The sequence below is a fragment of the Stegostoma tigrinum genome, chromosome 5 (assembly GCF_030684315.1).
Source record: "Stegostoma tigrinum isolate sSteTig4 chromosome 5, sSteTig4.hap1, whole genome shotgun sequence".
Taxonomy (NCBI): domain Eukaryota; kingdom Metazoa; phylum Chordata; class Chondrichthyes; order Orectolobiformes; family Stegostomatidae; genus Stegostoma; species Stegostoma tigrinum.
Window position 1 is genome coordinate 59763782 of NC_081358.1, and position 27551 is coordinate 59791332.

The following is a 27551-nucleotide window of genomic DNA, read 5'->3' on the forward strand; positions in this document are numbered from 1 at the left end:
TGGTTAAGGAATGGACTAACATGTCCCAGAAGGAACAATCCCTGTGCAACTCAGTCAGGAAAGTGAGGGGAAGATGTGTTTGGTGTGGTGGCATTCCGCCAGACTTGTCTGAAATGGCAGACAATGAACTTTTGAATGCAGAGGCTAGTGGCATGAAAAGTGAGAACCAGGAGGACCCGATCACATTATTGAGAGTGATGGAAAGGGGCAAGGACAGAAACACAGATGATAGGTCAGATGTGGTTGAGGGCCCTAACAACTGCAGAGGTTGGGAAACCAAGGTTATGGAAGAAGGAAGTCATGCCAGCAATGCCATTTTAGACGGTAGCATCATCTGAAAAGATATGATATAGGTGAAGGAATTGGGATAATGGATGGAATCCTTGCAGGCCGTGGGGTGTGAAAAAGCTGCAGTGAAGGTAGCCTTGGGAATTAGTGACTTTGTAATGGATGGCAGTGGACAGTTTATTCCCTGGAAGAGAGCTGGAGGGGTCAAAGAAAGGAAGGGAAGTGTCAGAAATGAATTATGTGAAATTTATAGAGGGGTGGAAATTGGAGGCAAAATTTTTCAAGGTCCAGTAAGGAGCATGAAGTTGTCATCAATATACCAATTAAAGTTGTGGGAGGGCCCTAGTGTAGGACTGGAACAAGGGTTGTTTAACATAAAGAGCCAGGCATAACTGGGACCCATGCCGTTGCCTCTCCTTTGACTTGGCATAAAAGTGAAATGAATTAAACGAGAAACTATTCAGTGAGAGAATAAGTCCTAAGTGAAGGAAAGTGGTGGTAGATGGGATTTTTCAGGCCACTATAGTTGATGAAAAAAAATCAACAACTCTCAGACCATCCTGGTGGGGAATAGAGGCATGGGGAAAATTGGACATCTACGGTGAACAGATGGCAGTCAAGGCCAGAGCACTGGAAATTGTCAGAGGCCAGAGGTATCACAGATGTAGTTGGGCAGGGCCTACGCAAGTGAAGAGACAGGATGAGTTAAGTTAAGAGGAAGAGCTTGTTGGATCAGTAATAGGCCCATTATATCAGCCTGGTTTGTGAATTTTGGGAAGGAGGTAGAAGCGAGTTGCCTGGGGTTAGGAGACAATAAAGTTGGAGGCAGTTGGGGGAAGACACTTCCGGAGGCAATGAGGTTGGTAACAGTCCTGGCAACAATGACTGCACGTTCATGTCCGGATTTAAGATCATGGTGCGGACAAGGTAGGAAGAACTGTCCAAAATCTGCCATTGAGCCTCAGCAAGGTAAAGTTTGGTGCGCCAGACAACAGAACCATCTTTGTTGACCAGTTTGATGACAAAGTTCAGGTTGGTCCTGAGAGAGCAAAGTACAGTAATTTCAGAAAAAGGACAGGTTAGAGTGGGTGAGAGAAGTAGAGAAACTGAGACTGCCAATGTTACACTGACAGCTTTCAATGGAGATCGAGGGCAGGTAAGAGGCATGGAATGGGGTCCAAGTGGAAGGTGAATACTGAACGCAGAATGAGATGGCATCCAAGGACTGGGAATAGATAGGCTCTGGGTGATAGGAGGGAATGGAGTCCAAAAGGCAGAAAGGAGAGGGTGGCATTGGACGTGTGATGGACTATATAAGTTGTTGGAGCTCACATTATTTTGATGCCTGAAAGAAAGATGAAAAGTCTTTTGTCAAGGGGATGAATGAGACAAAGGACGAAGTGAAACTGGGCAATGGCACAACTTTGAGAGAGGGGTCAGTTGTTGTTGCTGCAGAGTGGAGTCGAGAGTGCACGGATGACAGCACATGGCATTGACAGTGAATGGCAAGATGCATCAGGAACAGCAGGCTGAAGAACACTAACCAATGACAAACTTGCCACAGCTGGGGAAGACGGGTGTTGTCATGAGAGCAGAAAGGTTACAAGGAACAGTCTTAAAAAAAGCAGGAAGGACCCAGTAACAGTTGGACTAATGATGGAGCTGTGTGGGACTCAGAAGGAGTGAGGGCAGTGCTGAGAGTCCCAGGAGCAAAGAAACTGACAGTGGAACTCTAGGAGACTCAGAATTGAGGGAAGTGAAGTTAAAAACAGTATAACAGCAGAGCGACTGGAGAGTTCCCAGAAGCAGTCCGACCAGGGGCAGAGGTGGCTCAACAAAATTGAAGAAGTGCAACATTGCAGGAGTGTAGGAAGGTATTTCTTTATCGCACTTGTGTCTGGATAGAAGTTAAAACCATAAGTCCAGCTTACAAATTTTACATAGGTAATTAATATTTTATAACTTCACGCTACCAAGTAAAGCAAGTTCACTTTGAAGGGACTTTGGTTGTATGTCTTATGTAAATATAGATTAAAAGAATCTTATTCTTGTTTAAGTAGGAATGAGGGCAAAATGAAGCAAGGGATCCATCTCTATTTACTAAGGCATGTCTGAGGATCTCAGGCCTGCGATGTGCACATCCTGCACCACACAGGTACTCTAGATGTGCGGAGTAGCTATGTGCAGGAGATAACTCCAGCTGGTGCAACTTGTTTCCAGAATTTGGAGCTTGACCAGATGTTTGGGGCACCACAGAACATTCATGGGCCTGAAAGAATTGTGGTTACCCCATTTCAGATTGTGGTCACTCTGCTGCTTAAGGAAGTGCAGGCAGAGAGGGGGCAAAGTAGCCAGACAGAAGAAAGGAATCAGGTAGGGTGCGAGGAAGCTTTCCCTCACCCTCACCCCTAATTGAGGGTGTCTCACTTGTAAACCATTTTCAGCCTTGGAAATACAGTGAGAGTTAACAATTGTGTAGAAGGACCATAGTAAGGAGGAGATCTTGCAAGGATCATCAAAAAGGAGGAGAAGCAACAACAAAAAACACCCCCCCAAAAAAAAGTAGTTAGACAGTTGGGTGTGGGCTACCAGCCTTCAAGTAGTCAGGGACAGTTAGATCAAAACATTTTAATTTTAGCTATGTGAAATTATAGAATAGTAATCACTAAATCCACAGTGCAGATACAGATCATTTGACCTATCAAGTCTGCATCAACTTTCTGAAAAGCATGCCCCGCCTTCCCTACGCTGCCCCTACCCCAACCCTATACCCATAACTCTGCATTAAGTCATAGCCTACACAGCCCCACGGGGCAATTTAGACTAGCCAATCCACTCAAGCTTTGGACTGTAGGAGGAAACCTGAGCACCCGGAGGATATGAGCACAGATACAAACTCCACCGAGACAAGAATAATAAAACAGTAATGATAGGTGTTTTTAACTAAACAAATGTTAACTGGGACAGTTTTAGTGTGCATAGTGGGAGGCAGCAAAATTCTTAAGTTGTATTCAGGATGCAAGTTATATCCAGTATGTAAGAAGCCAAGCAAGGGTGACAGTAGTTTTGGATCTCTCCTTCAAAAATAAGCCCAGGCAGGTAGAAGAAATGTCATTAGGACTGCAATTTGAAGATAGTGATGGTAACGCATGTTAAAAAATGAAAAAATACGAGAATTGGCCTGGATTACAAGGTTATTTTTACTAAGATAAGATAGGTTTCAGGTGGACTAGGACCAGCTACTAGCAGGTAAAACTTGTCAGAACAATGGCAGGCATTCAAGGAGGAAATGTAACAAGGGTAAATATATTCCAGTAATGGCAAAGGGTGGGACCAAGAACAGTGAACTCCAGGTGTCACATGGCATAAAGAGAGAGGCTTAATAAACCAAGCTTATGGCTCATTAATGCTGCTTTATGGCATCAGGGACCCAAGTTCAATTCCAACCTTGGGTGACTGTGCATGTGTGTGTGCACGCACATTCTTCCTGCACTTGTGTGGATGCTCCAGTTTCCTCCCACAGTCCACAGTCCAAAGATGTGCAGGCTAGGTTGCTTAGCCATGGTAAACAAGGGGTTACAGGGATTGTGTAGGGGGCTGGGTACTAGTGGGATGCTCTTCCAATGTTGGCACAGACTCAATGGGCCATTTGGCCTCTTTATTGCGCTAAGATTCTACAAATAGATGGCGTGAAGCTGTTCCCACTTGTAAAATATGCAAGAATAAGAAGATACAGATTTAAAGTGATGTGTAAACAAAGCAAGTGTGTGTGTGTGAGAGAGAGGGAGAGTTGAGAACACAAAACTTTAAAATATGCTACAGACTGTGTCACTGAACATTTACATAGACTTGCTGCTGTAGCTGACTCCACCAGGAGATTAAGTCACATTGGCTTAGCATGGCGTGACTTTGTTGGTGTCAGTAGAAACAAGCTTAAATACAAAGTTTTGGTGGAGTGAATGTTCCAAAAAGGAAAATAACCAAGTAGAAAAATGTAGTAGACGTACTGCTAACGGGGATGTGTCTTTTCACATTTATATAATTCAGCTCTAACTCGAGTAAATGGCATTCACCATATCAGAAAGAGATTGAAGATTTTACCCAAACATTTCCATATCAAAATGCAATTCTGAATGACAAGAAATGGTGACCTAGCTAGCAGCAGAGTATTACAGAATGCATATAAGAGGACTGTAATTACACTGGAAAGCATGCAGAGGAGTTAATCAGGATGTTGCCTGGACTGGAGAGTTGTAGTTAAGAAGAAAAATTGGATAGACTGGGCTGTTTTTCTTGGAGCAGAGGAGATTCCAGGGACATGACACAACGTATAAAATGAGGGACATTGGCTGGGTAGACTGGAAAAAGCTGTTCCCTTTGACGGAGGGATCTAAGCCCAGAGGACATAGATGGAAGGTAAAGGGCAAGCAGTTGAGGAGATAGGAGGGAAAAAACAACAACATTTGCAAAGCAGAGATAATGGGAACTGCAGATGCTGGAGAATTCCAAGATAATAAAATGTGAGGCTGGATGAACACAGCAGGCCAAGCAGCGCTCCTGAGATGCTGCTTGGCCTGCTGTGTTCATCCAGCCTCACATTTTATTAACATTTGCAAAGCATACAAGTTTAGGGATTAAGTGCTGGAAAATGGTGATTACAACAGTTAAGTTGCTATTTTTGATCAGTGCATAATCAAATGGGCCAAAGGGCCCTTTTCTGTGCTGTAGAACTCTTGACTCTATAAAACAGTGAATTGTTTGGGTTGTGGAATACATTGCCTGAAAATAAAGTGGAGGCAGATTCAAAGGAGGCATTCAAGAGGGCATGGCATAATTAGTTGTATAGTAGCAGCATGCAGAGATATGGGGAAAAAAACGAGATTAGCACCAGACAGAATTGGTACAGACATGGTGAGTCTCCTTCTGTGCTGTGATTTTGTGTAGTTTTAAGAGGTATCTCTGCAACAATCTAGCTGTCAGGAATGGGTTTGAGCAGGGTGAAAACAGAAAAACAGAAAAAAAATCTTGGTAACTGTGTTCAATTTGATTCGCTGCAAACATACTTCCTTTTCATTTAGCTGGCATCTGCCAAACCCATTCGACAATTCTGTCATCATTTCCATTCCTCAGTTTTGGTTTTCATTGTCCAGCCTTCAGGACGTTTGGGAAAATATCAAATTAAAAGGGGGTAGTAGCTGTCATATGCCACAGGCAAGTGTCTTTTTTCCTTTTGAGTGCACTACTTATGGGTCAGAAAGAGCTACAGGGTCCTGCCCCTTCTCAGCCAATTAAAGAAACCAACTTTCTGCTAAAAGCCTTTCCCATCAATTTGTTGCTGACATAGTCCAATCTCCTCTCCAGGTTGTTACAAATCCCACAGGAGGAGACCAATTTTTTTTGAAGGAAGTTCCTCCAGTTAAAAGCTGAAATAATGACGTGATTTATTTTTCACATTTTAAGACATTTACTGAAAACAAAAACAGATGATTAAAAATATTAATCAAACACCATCTTTGTAGTTAACATATACTTCTTCAAACCAGAAAATAAATGTGTTCCTCGTTTATTTTTAAATCCCGAAGAAAGAAATTCACTGGTATACTTTACACTGCCTCTTACACAGATATTCAATATTGCCAACAGCAAACTAATTCTTAGGAGGGTTTTTTCCCCCTGTTCTCTGCATGCTAAATTGTAGTCTTAGAACTTTCATAACAAGATTTTCTTTTCCCACAGAGATTCTCTAGCCCAAGCTAGATGACTCAGCTTCGTTTTAACTAACCCCAAAATGTGACCATTTCAAACAAATGAGAGCTCCCACTTACAATCCTGCCTGGCAAACCATAGAAGTGTTTTGGTCTGTAGCCACACTCTGTCCCAAATTCTGGCAGACTCCAAAACACAGATATTCATTGATAAATCTAGGAAAGCCTCAAACATGATTAGAATAATTCCAGAGGTCTGTATCCCATCAAGTCACCCTTTATTTACACATTGAAAGTCCTTGACACTGTTCCAGCTTCCCAAGACCTTGGGACTTGCAGACACTCCTATTTACATCAGTCAGCCAGGGCTCCTTGATTAGGGTGTTAATCTGGTCCAAAAAAAATCAGGGAACTCATATTCTGTGAGGTCCACCTGGCTGACTTCGTTATAATCACTACAATGATCTTCACAATGATGGCCCTGTAACTTTATATATAGTAACAAGACTCACATGCCTGGTACGTAGGTAAAATGTTAATTAGCCATCTTCAACATACCAACTCACTTTCATCTTGGAAATAAGTGGTTAGTTTAGACACAAGTATTGAAAACCCAACATTTTCAACACTATTTTGGTAATTTTGCAGGTGCCCAGTATAAAACATACAGCATGCTACCATTGTCTCCAGGTACAAACATCTTGCACCTTTTTCCCCAATAAAACAAAGCCTTCCTTTGATATCTAATAGTCAAACCAAACTGGCCAGCAGACTGCAGAACAGGTCACATCAAGGACTTTATTTTACCCCAAATTTAGAAACACCACCTTAAAACATAAGAATCGTACTACAATTGAGGTTTATCATACCCCAACCCTTGTCAGTCTCCAAATTCATACACAAGAATCTAAGCTCAAAAACACACCCAAACTCAATCCCATTCTCAAGCAGAATACCAATGAAATAAATTTGGGAAAAAAAATTGCATTCCCATTTCCTCATCAGGGAAGTAAATGACAAAAATTACTACAGAGCAGCAGTGGCATGTTTTATTATTTATGAACACTGCTTATGCATTGACATTGCACTGTTAACTTAAGAGCTGTTCTCTAGGTTAAAATAGTTTTGCTTTAAATAGTACCTCCTTATAGTACAGCTATACACTTGAGTGCATGAACATTTAGATGGTGCATTTTTCACATGTCCTCACACGTACGTCAACCTTTCCAAAAGATCATTCGAACAAATTGCAGCATAATGCGGTCTGTCCAGGTACAAATTGTAAAGCAACTTTCATTAGTACACAAATAGTAGTTTGTCAAGATATTGCCCTGGCTAATTTCTGCCTAATGTATAAGATTAATATCCATGTATTAGTAGCCAGACTGCATCAGTGGCATCACATGGAGCCAGGACCTGATTCAGCATGTTTCTAGTGAAGAAGGTAATAGGAACTGCAGATGCTGGAGAATCCGAGATAACAAGGTGTAGAGCTGCATGAATACAGCCGGCCAAGCAGCATCATAAGAGCCGGAAGGCTGACGTTTTGGGCCTAGACCCTTAATCAGAAAAGGGTCTAGGCCCGAAACATCAGCCTTCCTGCTTCTCTGATGCTGCTTGGCCTGCTGTAATCATCCAGCTCCAAACCTTGTTATCTATGTTTCTAGTGAAGTCCTGTTTAGCCATGTATCGACTAATGGTGTTAATAGTTAATAATATTCTTCACTTTGCTCTAACTTGGTGCCTGAACCTCCTCGAAGTTTCCCAGAATGTACTGGTGACATTTATGCAAGTCGCCTTTGCCCAGAAAATCCCTCTCTCCTGCCCCAAAGCTCTTCAAGTTTTAACTGGCTTCCATTTCCTGTGAAATCAACTTCATTTTTAAGATAATTTCAGGAATCCTCCAGGGCTTTTGTCTATCTTATTCATCTTTGACTAATTTTTTTATACCTATGCATCCTTGGGTCCATCATCATTGATTGGCACTTTTGTCAGAGACCCATGTTCTTGCTTTCTATGACACAGAGTCTTTAAGTATTGCCAAAATCCTTCCATCCATCAGGATTGCAAACAAAAAAAGTGTGATGAAAAAAAGTGTTTTTTGTAAAAGAAGGTCCCAAGTTGCATAAATGGGATAGTGTAGGGTGAGAGGCTTAGATTAGTTCACAGGTCGGCGCAACATTGAGGGCCAAAGGGCCTGTTCTGCACTGTATTGTTCTATGTTCTAAATCAGGGCTGCTCTTGAAAGTCGTTTTTAAAGCATTCCCTAAGAAAAAAGCCACAACTCACAAAAAATAAATGGAGTGAAATTAAAACTGCGCAGCTCAAACCTGATCTCTTCGAAAATCAGAAGCTCTAAAAAACAACAATTAGAAAGGCTCACAACCAGAAGTTGCTGGAAATTCTCAGCAGTTCTGTTAGCAGCATTAACATTTTGGTTCGGACTTGAAACAGTAACTGTGATTTTTTTCTTCACAGAAGCCAGCGGACTGGCTGAGCTTTTCCAGCAACTTCTGCTTTTGCTCCTGATTTACAACATCTGCAGTGCTTTCAGTTTTTAAATTACAAAGGCTCATCACTTTTGCAAGAAATCTTGAAACATCTTTTAAGAGTTCAAGCAAACAAGTGAAAAGAAGAGCAGAGCAATGAACAAATGAAAAGCATCTCAGTTAAAGAAGCAAAGATTTAATCTGATAACTTAGATAAATTCTGAGTAAGAAGTAGCTTGTAATAGTTTGCAATATTCTACAACAGTTGAAATCTAATGCACCCTGATTAAACAAGTTCAGAGTCCCACCCACAGAAATACTGACCAAAATTTACTCAAGGACCATGATGCAGTATTACAAAAAAAATCATTAACTTCAAGTGTTCCACACCATTCCACTGCAAACCCAGACATCAGAATCAATCAGACCCAAATCAAACCCTCAACAAACTCAAGTGGTCTCAATATGATTTAAAAGCAAAGAAAGAGCCGTAAGACTACTGCTCATAGGGAATAGCTTTGAATGATTACTAGAGATGGTCACAAGAGAAAAGATTTGGTTAGGACCTGACACATGTTTGAATCGCCATTTATTCCTCTCTCCTATTTCAGTCAAATAAGCTCCATAAGAACGGACACAGTTAGGAGCCGCACTGGGCCACCTCAGCCCGCTGCCATTCAATAAGGTCATGGAGGATCTGATTACTCTAAATCCCCACCTACTTTCCAGCACATTTTCAACCCCTTTGCTGATTAAGATCAGTAAACAACCTCAGCCTTTGAGTATTTCTAAGACTCTACCAACCTTTAAGGCTGAGTATTTCAAAGATTCATAACTCTCTGAAAGAAAACATTTCACCTTTAGTGGGTCTTATATGGAGGACTTGCCGTTCAATAGGAAGAAAAAGCAAGACAGGGTCCTTCGTACTAGATTCTCCCACCAGAGGAATCACCCTCTCCACATTCAACCTGTCAAGGGCCTTCAGGTTTTTAAGAGTCAGAGTCATAATTATACAACATGAAAAACAGACCCTTCTGTCCAACTCATCTACACCAAACAGATATCCTAAAATTAATCTACTGGCATTCACCAGCATTTGGCCTATATGCCTCTAAACCCTTCAGTCATGCCCACATCCAAATGCTTTTTAAATGTTATAATTGTACCAGCCACCACCACCTCCTGACAGCTCACGCCATACACACAACACCCACTGAACGAAAAGGTTTCCATGTACATCACTTTTAAAATTTTCCCCTCTTACCTCAAACCTGTCACCTCTAGTTATGGGCTCCACTACCCTAGGAAAGGACCTTGGCGTTTCACCCTATCCATGCCCCTCATGATTTTATGGGCTTCCACAGCCTCAGCTGCTCCAGAGAAAACAGATCCAGCCTAGTCAGCTTGACCCTATAGCTCCAACACTCCTATCCTGGCAAAATCCTTGTAAGTCCTTTCCAAACCCTTTCAAAAGTTTCAAAACTTCTTTCCCATAGCAGGAAGGCCAGAACTGAACACAGAATTCCAAAAGTGGCTTAATCAGTATCGTGCACAACTGCGACATGACCTCCCAACTCCTGTACTCAATGTACTGGCCAATAAAAGCAAGCATACCAGCACTTCCTTCACTATCCCATCTACCTGTATCTCCACTTTCAATTGTACATTTCAATCAAGTTGTCTTTTACCATCCAAACTCCAGAGGATACAAAGACCTTTCTCATAAGGCAAACCGTCCACTCCACGTACTGGTGTAGATGACCATCTTGAATCTTCCACCAACGCATTTACACACTTCCTAAATAAGAACACTAGCGCTGTACAGAGTAGTCCAGATGCGGTCTCACCAGTACTCCTATAAAACTAAACATAGTCTTCCTACTTTTGTATTTGATACTTTTCTTTTTCATGGGATGTGGGAGTTACTAATTAGGCCACCATTTATTGCACCATTCCTTGCAGCCCTCGCAGGTGGTGCTGATCTGTCTTTCTGCATCACTGCGGGCTATTTGGCGTGGATAGACTCTCAATGCTGTTTGGATGCAATTTCAGGATTTTGACACAGTGACACTGAAGGAACAGTAATTTTTTCAAGTTAGGATAGTGAGCAGCTTGGAGGGGAACTTGCAGGTGGTGATGATGATCATGGACATCCACCACCCTTATCCTAGGTGGTAGCACATGTTGGTATGGTGATTTTTTGTAGTGTATTGCATAAATTGTACACACTACTGCTACTACAATTGCACCAATAGTGGAGCAAGTGACTATAGTGCCAAGTGAGCTACTTTAAATCTTTCAAATAGTGTTCTATGCAAATAGCGTGGTTTGTTCCATTTTACTTCATCTCATTTGCATAACAAACTTCTCTTTTTGCTTAAAAATTCTGAAACATTGCAAGCCTATCAGTGAAACACCATCACATTAAATTAAAACAAAAAGCTAAATATGATCTATAAAGTCTGGACAATTGAGAATCCAGCATTGACATCAGCTGGAACTTAAAGCAAAAGGGAGAGGAAAATCCAGGTTGAGGAGGTAAACACTATTGTGGAAAATTTCTCTTGAAGCACCTCAGGTGATCACAGTCACTCATAGAAACATAGAAAATAAGAGGAGTAGGCCATTCAGCCTGTCAAGTTGCTCCATCTTTCAATATTATCACGACTGATCATTCAGTTCAGTATCCTGTTCCTCACCAAAAACAATATATAATTCTTTCCTAAAAACTTTCAATGCTTTGGCCTCAACTACTTTCTGTGGCAGAGAATTCCTCAGGCTCACCATTGTCTGGGTGAGGAAATTTCTCTTCACCTCAGTCCTAAATGGCCCAGCCTAAACCATTGACTGTTAATCCCATTTCTGGAATGCCCAGCTATCAGGAATATCCATCCTTCATTTATCCTGTCTAGTGGTGCTATAGTTTTATAGGGTTCTTTGAGATTCTCTCTCCTCCCCTCCTAACCAATTCTTCTAAACTCCAGTGAATATTGTCCTATCCAATCTAGCCTACCCTCATATCATTGCTGCCATTCCAGGCATTAAATCTGGGAGATCTCTGTTATGCTTCCTCCATCACCAGAATATCCTTCCTCAAACAAGGAGAAGTCCTGGTGATCACATGAACTACGTGCTGTCTGTAAAGCCAAATATATTCTACACAATTTAGAGGTGGCATGGTGTCAGTGGTTGGCAGTGCTGCCCCATTGCGCCAGAGACCTGGGTTCGATTCCAGCCTCAGACAACTGTGTGGAACTTGTGCAAACTCCCTGGATCAGTACAGGTTTCATCTGGGTGCTCCGGTTTCCTCCCACAGTCCAAAAACGTGGGCAGGTTAAGTGGACTGGCAATGCTAAATTGCCCATAGTGTCCAGGGTTATGTGGGTTAGCCATGGGGTTACAAGGAGACGGTAGAGGGTAGGATGCTCTTCAGAGGGTTGACGTTGACTTGATGGGCCAAATGGCTGGTTTCCACACTCAGGATTCTACTCTAAGTGATGGATGTCTTCTCTAGTTAAGCTCCCTAATGAAGGCACGAAAAGAATTAATCCATTATACCAACTAGCTATGTTCCAGAGGTTCACTGCTCTCGGAAAAAAAATTGTAAGATACTGGATAACCTTGAGGCTGGGTTTTTATAAAGTTTAAATTCATGTCCCCTGATTCTCTCCAATCTGTTGAATTAAATAATCTATCAATCAATAGGGGCACTACTCAGTCCTTGAATTATCCATCAGGATGGTATTAAATCAACTTGCCTCCAAACTAAATAGATGCAGGTCCTTAAGCCAAATTAGCCACAAGTCTCAAAAGCAAAGAATAATTCTCACAGATTTCCTTTGAGCCTTTTGCAGTATCACTGTACATTCCCAAAGTAGGGTGCCAAAATTAGGTACCATGCTCAAAATGCCATCTGTCCAACAACGTACACATAATCCAATAAAAAGTCCTTTGGCTCACAGAAAATTAATACATCATGATACCCTGTTAGTTTTAATTACAGCTTCTCTGTATCACACTTCACTAGTTACAGCTGACTATCCCAAAGACAAATTATCCCTAACTCTGCTTCGTGTTTGCTAATAAACCTTTGCTCATGTAGAGATATTATTCCTTACACCCTGTACTCTTAACTTGCGCAGCAACCTTTGAGACATATTATTAACACAATATTTACCTGTTTTTGAAAAAAAATCCCAAATCGATAAAGTAGAACTGCATGGATGTGATCTAGAATAAAGGAATGATTAACCGTGCTATGCTTTGTTTTTGCCGTCATCCACTGAGACAAACTAAACAAATAATTAAAATGTACAAGTCCTTTAATGTAAACTTTTTTCAAATTTGCTGGAGATTTAACATAATGACCCACGGCAAGGTGTAAAAAAAATCATAAAACTGATTAAACTCATGTGATAGCCCCTGCTCTCTAGTACGCTTTCTGAAAGAAGAAACATCATTAATTTTTAACCTAGATCAAGGGGTTTTAACTTCTACCTACAAACGCACCATAACAATGAGTGAAACATGTACAAAACATTCAATCTAGCCCATTTAATGGATAAATAATTTGGGTTTTACAAATTTAATCCTCAAAGAATAAAAATTTACAGCATTTGCTGATCATTTATGCAAAGCACAGGAATCTATTATTTATCTCCTTAACATGTATGGTGTTAAAATATGAAGTACTCCCATTACTTATTTTTCAAAAATCCAAGTTTTATTACTCTATAAAACAGCATGCGAGCGCAGATGGAAATATATCTAGAGTTCAAACTCATTGCATCACTATACAAAGTTGCGTTGTGTGAATATCACGTGAATAAATTGGGGCAGCACAGTGGCACAGTTGCATGGCATGTGGCACAGTGGTTACCACTGTCACCTCACAGTGTGAAGGACCCGGATTCTTTTCCGCCCTTGGTTGACGAGGAGTTTCTACCATCTCCCCATGCCTATGTGAATTTGTGATGGCTGGTCTAGTTTCCACCAACAGTCACAAAAATGTGCAGGTTCAGTGGATGGGCCACACTAATTTGTCCTGTCGTTTCCAAGGATGTGCAGGCGAGATGGATTAGCCAAGTCATTTGCATCCCTAGAAATGTCCACAACTTAAAGTGAAGCTCTCTCACTTTGTAATACTATATAAATCTTTATTTACATAATGATGCACATCATAGGGAATATAGTCCTTAAATGTAGGATTCTTAACAAGTCTCCATTACATATTTTCTGTTGCTGATGTCAGATATATAATTAATATTGTTGTCCTTAACAAAATCATTTCCCATTATTAAGCAGTTCTATCAGTTGTTTCTTTTTACTGTGAAATAATGTATGATTATTTTTCTATTTGTAATGCCACAAAGTCTTTGCAACTGTTTTGAAAATTAATGACCAGAGGGTTTTGCATTTGAGGATATTCCAAGGTTACCATGCCTTGGACTGCAGCAACTAATTCTGTGGATTTTGCTTTCCCCACTGCTGTGAGTCACTTTATGGGTTTGAAAAGTGTGTAGGTTGTTGCCAGAGGGAAAAATAAAGGTGTAAAGTAACATGACACCAGGGTCCAGTCCAAGATAACAAAGTGTGGAGCTGGATGAACACAGCAGGCCAAGCAACATCTCAGGAGCACAAAAGCTGATGTTTCGGGCCTAGACCCTTCATCATCAGCTTTTGTGCTCCTGAGATGCTGCTTGGCCTGCTGTATTCATCCAGCTCCACACTTTGTTATCTTGGATTCTCCAGCATCTGCAGTTCCCATTATCTCTGACCAGGGTCCAGTCCAACAGGTTTATTGGAACTCAAACTTTCGGAGCACAGCCGCTTCATCAGGTGCAGTGAGAGAACAGTGCACACAGCCACAGAGTTTATAGACAGAGAGATCAAGGGCTGAGTGTTCAGGAAGATCGTTCCACTGGTGAGAGCAGAGTGTTAGATAATAAGTCTCTGCACATGACCAAGAGTATTAGATGGTGACTAAAGTGTCAACAAATGAATAACCAGCAAAGGGATGACCTATAATCACATTAAAATGAGACAGAGAGACAATAACAAAAAAAAAAATTAAAAATAAAAGGTGGTGCTGGAGACAAACTAAGTGAATGGAATAACATGATAGGTCTAAGTGTCACATGCCAAGGGTCCAACCACAGTAATAAGTAATTCAAAACAATATAAACTAAATTAAAAGACAGAGATCATAACACTTTATCAAGTTGATAAATATAGGGCAGTAAGAAAAATTTTACAGATACAGAAGTGTAGTGGTGTCACATGTAGCGTGACATAAACCCAAGACCACAGTTCAGGCCATCTTCATGGAAATGGAATTTGAATATCTGCACACAACAATGCAGAATTGCTGTATCTCAAAATCCACCTTGGTGATCTAAAGATCAGAGGCTGAATGCCCTTGACCGCGGAAGTGTTCCCTGACTGGGAGGGAACGTTCTTGTCTGGCAATTGTTGCAAGGTGTCTTTTCACCCATTAGCAAGACCATGCAGACGCTACGACATTATACCATGACTCAGGCCAACCTTGCCTGCAGCACACCACATAGGCAACATTGGCTGAGTAACAAGTGTCTAGAGTGTACATGAGTGCTCCCTGTATGATGCTGGCATCCATGTTGATGATCTGACATGTCTTGCAGAGGCTGCCTCAACAGGGTTGTGTGGTGCAGTGGTCAAATGTTGTCCCGAAGGCTGGGCAGTTTGCTGCTAACAATAGTCTGTTTTAGGTTTGGAGGTTGCTTGAAGGCGTAGGGAAAATGTCAGTGAGATTCTTGTTGTCATTGATGATATGTTGAAGGCTGTGAAGAACATGGCGTAGTTGCTCCACTCTATGGAAGTGCTGGACTAAAAAGGTACTTTATCAGTTACATGTCGTGTTTGTCTTCTGAGAAGGTCATTACAGTTTTTCACTGGCACGTCGGAATTGGCAATCGATAAGTTGAGCATTGCATCCCATACCTGAGGACGTCCTTCAAAACCGCTTTTCTTTTACAAAAAATACAGTATCCACCACGTTCCTCCTCATCTAAGCAGATCCTGTGTATGCTCAGGCCTTATTCTTAGAGGATGGCTTCTTTAATATGTTTAGGGTGGAAGCTAGGGAAGTGCAGCATCATGGGATTATCTGTGGGCTTGCAGTAGAGTAAGGTACAGAGATGTCAGTCCTTGACACAGATGTGCATGTCCAAAAATGAGACTGATTCTGAAGAGTAGTCCACAGCAAGTCTGAATAGGAATGACACAGCGGCTCAACAGTTAGCACGGTTGCCTCGTGACGCCAGGGGCCCGGGTTCAACTCCTGCCTTGACAATGGTCTATCTGGAGTTTGCACATTCTCCCTGTATCTGTATGGGTTTCCTCCCACAGTCCAAAAGATGGACGTTAGGTGGATTGGCCTTGCTAAAGTGCCTATAGCGTCTAGGGTGGAATGCTCCTTGGAGGGTCAGTGAAACTCAATGGGCTGAATGGCTTGCTTCCACACTGCAGGGATTCTAGAAAGTTTGATGATGTAATGAAACTTGTTGATATTGCTCTGTTTCAGAGACAGTAGATTGAAGGGGCTAGGCCCAAAAACATCCGCTTTCCTGGTCCTCCGATGCTGCTTGGCCTGTGTTCATCCAGCTCGACACCTTGTTATCTCCTGATATTGCTATGTTGTGGTTTCAGGTGATTCCTTGCTGTAAGTCTGAAAAGGAAGAAAATGTCATCAATGCGTCTGATGTATAGCGTCAGTCAGAGGTCCTGCACAACAAAAGTCTTGTTTGAACTTGTGCACAAAAAATGTTGTCATATTGGGATGCAAATCTGGTCCCCATGGCTGTTACGTGTCTGGATAAAGACCTGGTTGTCGAAGGTGAAGACGTTATGGTCGAGGATAAAGCGGATGAGTTGTCAGTGGCATCTGGAAATTGGCAGTAGTTGGTATTGAGTGCAGAGGCTCTTGCAGCAATGCCTTCATCTTGGGGGATGCTGGTGTAGAGTGCCGAAGCATTCATTGCAACAAAGAATGTTCCTGGCTCAACTGGTCAGTGGGTGCTGAGTTTCTGTAAGAAATCTGTAGAGTCAAAATAGAAGTTGGGGGTTTCTTGTACAATGGATTCAAGAACCCCTTGATATAGCCAGAGAAGATCCCATGATATAGAACATAGAACATAGAACATAGAACAGTACAGCACAGAACAGGCCCTTCAGCCCACAATGTTGTGCCGACCATTGATCCTCATAGAACATAGAACATAGAACATGGAACATAGAACAGTACAGCACAGAACAGGCCCTTCAGCCCACGATGTTGTGCCGACCATTGATCCTCATGTATGCACCCTCAAATTTCTGTGACCATATACATGTCCAGCAGTCTCTTAAATGACCCCAATGACCTTGCTTCCACAACTGCTGCTGGCAACGCATTCCATGCTCTCACAACTCTCTGCGTAAAGAACCTGCCTCTGACATCCCCTCTATACTTTCCACCAACCAGCTTAAAACTATGACCCCTCGTGCTAGCCATTTCTGCCCTGGGAAATAGTCTCTGGCTATCAACTCTATCTATGCCTCTCATTATCTTGTATACCTCAATTAGGTCCCCTCTCCTCCTCCTTTTCTCCAATGAAAAGAGACCGAGCTCAGTCAACCTCTCTTCATAAGATAAGCCCTCCAGTCCAGGCAGCATCCTGGTAAACTTCCTCTGAACCCTCTCCAAAGCATCCACATCTTTCCTATAATAGGGCGCCCAGAACTGGACGCAGTATTCCAAGTGCGGTCTAACCAAAGTTTTATAGAGCTGCAACAAGATCTCACGACTCTTAAACTCAATCCCCCTGTTAATGAAAGCCAAAACACCATATGCTTTCTTAACAACCCTGTCCACTTGGGTGGCCATTTTAAGGGATCTATGTATCTGCACACCAAGATCCCTCTGTTCCTCCACGCTGCCAAGAATCCTATTCTTAATCCTGTACTCAGCTTTCAAATTCGACCTTCCAAAATGCATCACCTCGCATTTATCCAGGTTGAACTTCATCTGCCACCTCTCAGCCCATCTCTGCATCCTGTCAATGTCCCGCTGCAGCCTACAACAGCCCTCTACACTGTCAACGACACCTCCGACCTTTGTGTCGTCTGCAAACTTGCTGACCCATCCTTCAATTCCCTCGTCCAAGTCATTAATAAAAATTACAAACAGTAGAGGCCCAAGGACAGAGCTCTGTGGAACTCCACTCACCACTGACTTCCAGGCAGAATGTATGCACCCTCAAATTTCTGTGACCATATACATGTCCAGCAGTCTCTTAAATGACCCCAATGACCTTGCTTCCACAACTGCTGCTGGCAACGCATTCCATGCTCTCACAACTCTCTGCGTAAAGAACCTGCCTCTGACATCCCCTCTATACTTTCCACCAACCAGCTTAAAACTATGACCCCTCGTGCTAGCCATTTCTGCCCTGGGAAATAGTCTCTGGCTATCAACTCTATAATGATGGGACATCCATGGGTGCTGGCTTTGTGTATCTTTGGAAGGCAGTACAAGTTTCCTATTGCGAGGAGAGCACCGGGCCAAATTTGCACCCTAATATGCCAATGTTTTGACGCACAGATTTGAGCAAGACTTCTTCGCTGCACAGGACCTCCAACCAACACTATATACCAGATACATTGATGACATTTTCTTTCTCTCTTTGGAGTCATGGTGAGGAATCACTGAAACAACTACATAGCGATATCAAACAAGTGTCATCCCACCAGACTTACCACGGACTACACTTCAGAATCAGTCTCATTCTTAGACACACGCTTCTCCATCAAGGGTGGTCGCCTCTGTGCTTCACTCTACTGCTAACCCACAGATAACCTCATGCTGCACTTCTCTCGCTTCCACCCTAACTGTATTAAAAAAGCCATCTTCTACAGACAAGCCCTGTGTACACAGGATTTGCTCACGTGTAGAAACATGGTGGACACCTTGATGTTCTGAAGGACACTGTCGTAAGAACGGGATACGATGCTCAACTTGCCAATTTCCTGTTTCGACACGCGGTTTCTCACTGTGGCAAAGACCTCCTCAGAAGACAGACAGTGTACTGTACTGTCCAGTACTTCCCCGGAGGGGAGACTACACCATGTTTTTCACAGCCGTCAACGTGTCAAGAAGAGCGATACGTATCTTGCTAAGATCTTCCCTACACCTCCACTTCTCTCCTCAGAAACAACCACCAAATCTTAAACAGAACATTGTTATCTTAAAAGCTGATTAGTTTGCTATGAACATCAACCACAAAACACCACACAATCCTGTCATACCAACCTCTGCAAGACATGTCAGATCGTTGACAAGGATATTACCATCACATGAGGGAACACCACCCACCATGTACACAGTAGATACCCACCTGACTTGGCCAAATGTTGTCTATCTAATATGTTGCCGGCAAGGATAGCCTGACACATGGTGGATTGGCAAAACCATGCAAAACACTACGACAATAGATGAACGGACACCAGACAACAGCAGTCAGGAGCATTCAGCCTCTGATCTTCGGATAAGTCTGCCTTGGAGGATGCTTTGTCAGTTAGACATGGTGGGATGTTGGGTTTGAGATGAGAAGGCCAAATAAAAACTAATAACTGAAATGCAGAAAATACTCATCATTCTATCCCCTCACAAAAGAATGTAGATCTTCCTTCAGAAGTGTTCAGGCAGATTTCATTTTTCAGTTATCACTAAAAATTCTACTTCATTTTAAAAGTAAGATTAAGCCAATTTAACCTACCAGATTGTCCCAAAACATTTATGATTGGAGTGGAGTGTTTTATGAAAATTAAACCATCCACTATTGTGTATACCTACAAATGCAAATCAAAAAGTGCCATTGAATTTCTGCAATGACTGAATTCTGCACAAAATGCAAACCAAGTTGGCTGCAGATTATGTTCAAAAAATCACTGAAAATTAGGGCAATATAGCCTGTTCACAGAAACCAAGCAGTCACAAGTATTTACATTTACAATATTGCATTACCTAAATTTGATTTGTTAACGCGACTCTTTTGCTAAAGATCTGTTTGATTTTACAGATTATAATCTGAACACTACATGTTCAAAAAGTATTTAATATAAATAAAAACCATTATACCTTATGTACAATATAAAGCCCCCGTGTTCCTCTAGGACGAGAAACCATGCTAAATACAAAGGCAATAAAATGTGAGGCTGGATGAACACAGCAGGCCAAGCAGCATCTCAGGAGCACAAAAGCTGACGTTTCGGGCCTAGACCCTTCATCAGAGAGGGGGATGGGGGGAGGGAACTGGAATAAATAGGGAGAGAGGGGGAGACGGACCGAAGATGGAGAGTAAAGAAGATAGGTGGAGAGAGTGTAGGTGGGGAGGTAGGGAGGGGATAGGTCAGTCCAGGGAAGACGGACAGGTCAAGGAGGTGGGATGAGGTTAGTAGGTAGCGGGGGGTGCGGCTTGGGGTGGGAGGAAGGGATGGGTGAGAGGAAGAACCGGTTAGGGAGGCAGAGACCGGTTGGACTGGTTTTGGGATGCAGTGGGTGGGGGGGGGAAGAGCTGGGCTGGTTGTGTGGTGCAGTGGGGGGAGGGGACGAACTGGGCTGGTTGAGGGATGCAGTAGGGGAAGGGGAGATTTTGAAACTGGTGAAGTCCACATTGATACCATATGGCTGCAGGGTTCCCAGGCGGAATATGAGTTGCTGTTCCTGCAACCTTCGGGTGGCATCATTGTGGCAGTGCAGGAGGCCCATGATGGACATGTCATCAAGAGAATGGGAGGGGGAGTGGAAATGGTTTGCGACTGGGAGGTGCAGTTGTTTTTTGCGAACTGAGCGGAGGTGTTCTGCAAAGCGGTCCCCAAGCCTCCGCTTGGTTTCCCCAATGTAGAGGAAGCCACACCGGGTACAGTGGATGCAGTATTGCAGTTCGCAAAAAACAACTGCACCTCCCAGTCGCAAACCATTTCCACTCCCCCTCCCATTCTCTTGATGACATGTCCATCATGGGCCTCCTGCACTGCCACAATGATGCCACCCGAAGGTTGCAGGAACAGCAACTCATATTCCGCCTGGGAACCCTGCAGCCATATGGTATCAATGTGGACTTCACCAGTTTCAAAATCTCCCCTTCCCCTACTGCATCCCTCAACCAGCCCAGTTCGTCCCCTCCCCCCACTGCACCACACAACCAGCCCAGCTCTTCCCCCCCACCCACTGCATCCCAAAACCAGTCCAACCGGTCTCTGCCTCCCTAACCGGTTCTTCCTCTCACCCATCCCTTCCTCCCACCCCAAGCCGCACCCCCCGCTACCTACTAACCTCATCCCACCTCCTTGACCTGTCCGTCTTCCCTGGACTGACCTATCCCCTCCCTACCTATCTTCTTTACTCTCCATCTTCGGTCCGCCTCCCCCTCTCTCCCTATTTATTCCAGTTCCCTCCCCCCATCCCCCTCTCTGATGAAGGGTCTAGGCCCGAAACGTCAGCTTTTGTGCTCCTGAGATGCTGCTTGGCCTGCTGTGTTCATCCAGCCTCACATTTTATTATCTTGGAATCTCCAGCATCTGCAGTCCCCATTATCTCTAAATACAAAGGCAGTTGACCTATTGCGTGATCATTTGAAAAACATCTACAAATTGACACAAATTAATAGTGCAGTTTTACAACCGACAAACAGTATAGGCAGTAAATATCAGAATACATTGTGAACACAATCCAACTGTCAGATTTTGATGCTTGCATAAAATCAAAAAAAGATTTTTTGCTACAGCATTGCATTAACACACACAATTAGTCATATCAAACACAAAAAAGATCTTTAGAAGAAAATCAAGGCATGTTGAACCCAAAAAAGTTGTTTTCTCCAGATTTTAGATAACCCCTACCCTCAAATTTAACAGTAATGTACATTTTGTCTGTGTTTACTTGGATCGAAGAGTTTGAAATGATTAATAAGGAGGATAGCCTTAATTACCACTCATTATGATGTTATGCAGGCTTCGTGGGAAAACAGTTTAGGATCTCAAAAGGAGAAATCTAGGTCGTTCTCAGTCTCTGTAGCAAAGTTCATCACATCAGTGCAACTTGTACATCACTTCTAGTATGCAATAAAACTATATATCTTGTTCAAGACAAGAAAGTCTCTAATTTGTTAGGAAAGCCATTTATCGGTCCTTGACCACACTAAATCAAGTGGGTCCTGTACATACCCAACATAAAACAGGATGGCAGCAAGCCTACCGCATAGTGAGCATGTAGCCTCATACAAGAGGATTAGCAATAGCACAGATTCTTCACACAGGTCACTTGGTCATCACTCTCACTATATCTGTGTTTCTGTTCTTCCCAAAGTGAACAAGTTTACATTTTCCAACATTATACACCACCTGCCAACTTCTTTTGCTTGCTCATTTAACATATTGATAGCCCTTTGCAAACTCTTCAAATCTTGCTCATGCATGCTTACCACCTATCTTTATAATCATTAGCACATTTGCTCCCTTTATTGAATCCAATAATGATAACTGTAAACAACAGTTGCCCTTGCATTGGTCCCCGAGATACCCAGGGCTCAAAATAACAACATTATCCCGTCCACCACAGCCTAGAAGCGAGACAGCGATGGTTAAGGCTCCTTTTTCCATTTACTCAAAATTACTTTATTAAGAGATGCATAGTCACAAGGGAACATTATATTCAGCATATGTCTTTTCATTGTTTAGAAATTTTCTTCAGGAGACAGCACTAATACCAAACACTACACATTATAAAATAATTTAATTCAGAATCAAAGAGTCAGATCCTGGTATTTGGAATTGCATAACCTCATACAAGGGTTTATCTGTTTAGGTTTTCTTAGGTTGGTGATATCATTTCCTGTTCTTTTTCTCAGAGGATGGTAGATTGGCTCCAAATCAATGTGTTTGTTGATGGAGTTCCGGTTGGAATGCCATGCTTCTAGGAATTCTCGTGCATGTCTCTGTTTGGCTTGTCCTAGGATGGATGTGTTGTCCCAATCAAAGTGGTGTCCTTCCTCATCTGTACGTAAGGGTACTAGTGATAGTGGGTCATGTAGTTTAATGGCTAGATGATGTTCATGTATCCTGGTGGCTAGCTTTCTGCCTGTTTGTCCAATGTAGTGTTTGTCACAGTTCTTGCAAGGTATTTTGTAGATGACGTTTGTTTTGCTTGTTGTCTGTATAGGGTCTTTTAAGTTCATTAGCTGCTGTTTTAGTGTGTCGGTCGGTTTGTGGGCTACGTCTGAAAACTAACTTTCCAGCTCAGCAAGCAAACTCACATTCATACAAGAGTTCCTGGATTCAAAATGTTAACTCTGTTTCTCTAACATGCTGCCAGACCTACAGGTGTTTCTCCAGAAACTTCTGCTTTTGTCAGTTTCAGATCTCCAGAATCCACATTTAGAGTCATAGGGTCTATTTCCACCCTGTATGGCTCTTCAGTCCAACTAGTCCATACTGATCGCATTCCCAAACTAAACTAGTCCTTCTTGTCTGCATCTGGCCTATAATTCTCTAAACCTTCCCCATTCATGTACTTATTCAAGAACGAATTTTAAAAGCTGTAACTGTACCTGCACCCACCATTTCCTCTGGCAGTTCATTCTGCACACTAACCACTCTAAAAAAAATTGCCCCTCACATCTTTGACTCAGAGCACAAAAAAAGACCTAGCCCATGCAGAAAATAATCCCAAACTAAACCTATTTCACATGCCTGATCCTGGCCTGTATCACCTCAAGCCTATTTATCCAGGTATGTTTTAAAGGGTGTAATTATGTCCACATTCACCACTTCCTCAGGAAGTTCATTCCACATACAAACTATCCTGTGTTGAAAATTTGCCCTTCATGTCTTTGTTAAATCTCTCTCCTCAATTTAAAAATATTCCCCCTAAATTTTGAACACCACATCCACCCCCTCCAAATCTTTGGAAAAAAGACTGATCTATGCTCCTCATGATTTTATAAACCTCCAAGGTCACCTCTCAACCTTCCACACTCCAGTGAAAAACATCTCAGCCTACTTTTATAACTCAAACCCTTCACTCATGGCAACATCTCAGTAAATCTTTTCTGAGCCCTCTACAGTTTAATAATATCCCTTCAATAACTGCGTGACCAGAATTGCATGCTGTACTCCAGAAGAGATCTCACCAACAATTCAACAGGACATCCCAACTCCCATACTCAAAAAAGGATTGAGCCATGAAGGCTAGGATGTTTAGAAAACCTTCTAAACTACCCTGCCTACACAAAGGTCTGTGTTTTATTCTATAAACCTACTATAAATTATACTAGAGCATTTCATTTATAATAAAACAAATCTCCCACACAAACTTCCAAAATGAAAATTCTAACTATTTAACAGAAAGTAATTTATGGGGATTGAATCTGACATCCGCAAAAATTTTGAGTTTGGCAGTTCATGCCGATTGATGTTTTGCCAAGGCTTTGCCTGTATTTTGCTTTCTGTGTTTTACTTTCAAAAAGAGCAGATCCTTATTCCACTATTGACACATACTCTGGACAAAAGCTTTGTACCTTTACTCCAAAACATTGAACTAAAAAAAGTTAAGGAAGTGAGAATGACATCTGTTATTTAATCTCTCCAGCTCTCTATCTTATTCTTGACCTACCCTTGGCTTTACCCATCCCCCTCCTAAAATTAAACTGGTCCACTACTGTCCTTTTGAGTGGAAACTAGACGCCCTCCTCTAGTCTAATATGTCTCCACCACACAGTAAATGTGGGCTTATGGGAGTAGAGAAATATTGTACATAGTCCGAGATGTGACCCTAGCTCTATAGCTGTTACTCAGCAAAATTAACAGTTTGTGTCAGAAGTTAGCAGACAGTTGTTAATGTGTTTCTATGCAAAATATTGCTGCCAGTATGATAATGGTCTGAGTGTTCTCTTTATTCTATCCTTTATACCACATACTACAAAGAGAGAGTGTCAGAATTAGCAAGAACTGCAGATGCTGGAGTCAGAGTCAATACAGCGCGGAGCTGGAGGAACACAGCACGTCAGACAGCAGAGAAACAGGAAAGTTAATGTATTGGGTTTACACCCAGTCCTGATGAACACTGATTTATGATGCAGACTGATGCCAGTGTGGGTTCAGATTAGCATGAAGTACTATTTCTTAACATCTCCCCTCAGGTTAAACCATGCCTGATCATCTGTGTCTAATGAGAGAGCAGCCCTCTCATCCAGTGTGATTGTGAAGACTGGGTTCTTGTGGAGACCGTTGTCTTGAAATGCATAAACAAGATCACTAAAAACTGCCAGAAGATAAAACCTCAGCCTTACAGATAGTCCATGATCAGTGCTGGCTGGTAATTCCAGTTGTAAGCTACTGGTGCTATTACTAGATTATTAATCCAGAAACTCAGCCATTGTCCTGGTGACCAAGTTTGAATTCCACCACACAAATGGTAGAACTTGAATTCAATAAAAATTATCTAGATTTAAGAATCTACTGATGACCACAAAACCATTGTTGATTGTTGGAAAAATCCATCTGGTCCAATAATGTCATTTATTACAGATAGAAATCTGCCATCCTCACCTGATTTGGCCTATTTGTGACTTCAGGCAATATGGTTGACTCTCAATTGCCTTTTGAAATGACCTAGCAAACCACTCAGTTGTACCAATCGCTGCGAAGTCTCAAAAAGAAAGGAGACAGGATGGGCCACCTGGCATCCACCTAGGGACTGGAAAAGACAAAGCAGAAACAGCTCTGTCCACCATGCAAATCCTCCTTCCTTACACCTGGAGATTAGAGCCAAAATTTGGAAAACTGTCTTACAGAATTGTCAAGCAACAGCTTGGCAATCAGTGTCATTGAATCATAGCTTACAAACAATGTCTCAGACACCACCATCACCATCTCTGGTTACATCCCGTGCCACCTGCAGTACAGACCCAGTAAAAAGGTGGTGGCACAGTGGTATACAGTTATGTGGGAAGTGTCCTTGGAATCGTTAACACTGGCTGTGGAACCCATGACAGTTCACGGCTTCACATGAAACACAGACAAGGAAACCACCTCCTGATTACTGTCCTCCATTGATGAATTAGTGATCCTTCATGTTGAACAATATTACAGAATTCAATTTCTTCCAAAGTGTGGATTGGGAGCAGCACTATTGATTAAGCTTGTTGGGTACTAAGTAGCATATCTGCTAGACTTGTTCTATGGCAGGTGGTAAGGGAAGCAAGGACAGGGAAAAACATACTTGACCTCATCCTTACCAAACTTCTGACTGCAAATACATCAGTCAATGAGAGTATCAGTAAGAATGACCACTTTTGGAGATGAAGTCGCACCTTCACAGAGAGAACACCATGATGTTGTGAAGCAGAATCACCATGCTAAATGGTACAGATTTCAAACAGATCTAGCAACTCAGGACTGGGCATCCATGAGATTGCAACTCAATGGCCCTACCTCAACCATTATAATCAAGCCAGGGGATCAACTCTGGTTCAATGGAGAGGGTAAGAGGGCAAACCAGGGGCAGTATGCGGCATGAGGCATAAGGCATAACTGAAATGAGGTGTCAACCTGGAAGTGACCAAAAGCTTTTGTGCTCCTGAGACGCTGCTTGGCCTGCTGTGTTCATCCAGCTTCACACCTTGTTATCTAGCAAACAGGACTAGCATGCCAAACATCATAAGCAGCAAGTGATTGACATAAACAAGTCCAAGGAAGATCAGAAGTACATGAGACCAGGTTATAGTCCAACAGGTTTATTTGAAATGACAAGCTTTCATAGCACTGCTCCATCATCAGGTGAAGTGTCTGAAAGCTTGTGATTTCAAATAAACCTGTTGGACTATAACCTGGTGTCGTGTGGCTTCTGACCTCATCTCCCCATTCTAACACCTGCACCTCCACATCAAAGCAGAAGGAATAACACTGTTCCTTGCTAGATGTAAAGGAGGGCTCCCTCACATCATAAACTCCACAGCTCAGATATATTTGCTTGGATCAAATGCATTGTCTGTTAACATTGATATTTTGCCTGGGAAAGAGGCTGATTTTTTTAAATAAAAACTATATGCAGTAAAAACTGCTGCATTGGAAAACAAAATGAAGTTGCTGAATTAAATAAAACTCTCTAAAAGAATTTCAACAAACAAAACAAGAATCAGCACATAATCTTCCTAACAGCATTTCATGACTCCTGACATCTTCTCAGAAGCTGTAATCATGTTTCCAGACTAGGCGACACAAGCTTACTAAAAAAGCCAGCGGAGATGACAAAACACCAGACAGTATCAATATCCCTATGACACTGGCACAATGATAACTGGATATTTTGCCTTCACCCTGTTAACTAGATAAAGGGTACACAAATCCAGCCTGTATCAAGTCCCAATACAAAAAAAATAGGCCAGGTCCTTTACAGAGGTGACTTGCTTGCTAACAAACATGACTATGTACTGCAACCCACACTAAGCTAAAATGTCACTTTAAAGATGACATTGTCAAAGAGATATCTATTCCCATGGGCATGGAAATAGAAGTGGATGTGCATTTCTGGGGAAAGGCTTTCAAATAACTAATTGATTACTTCTAGTGAGTTAATCATGTTACTTTTCTCACAATAGTGATAACCATTAACAGAGTTATATAAATAAGTATCCAAATATAACACAAGACAAGACAGCTTCTTTCTGTTTACTTGTTTCAATACTTTGTTTTTAAACTGAAAACGCCAAGGATCAAATATAATATTCCAAGTGCATACATATAAAATGTTGGCATAACACTTGTAAGGAATTTTGAATTCAAACTATGAAAAATACAGCCCTTCTAGAACTAATGTCTGTGTATTTCAATAGTTTTACATGTCAACAAATGCAAAACCAGTTGCTGCCATAACATAAACACTTGGTACTGTTTATAACGTTTGGTTGGTCACAAACGCTGCAAGTCACCCCTTGAATGTAGTGACTCAATATAACGTGCTTTCAGGGGAATCTCAAGAGTAAGTTCATGCTAG

At 42.1% G+C, this 27551-nt stretch overlaps 1 protein-coding gene across 2 annotated transcripts in view; it reads right to left on the reverse strand.

Moving 5' to 3' along the window:
• LOC125451404 (cytochrome b5) overlaps window positions 1-27551 on the reverse strand; it is a 45590-nt gene that overhangs the window by 16865 nt on the left and 1174 nt on the right. The window lies entirely within an intron of this gene.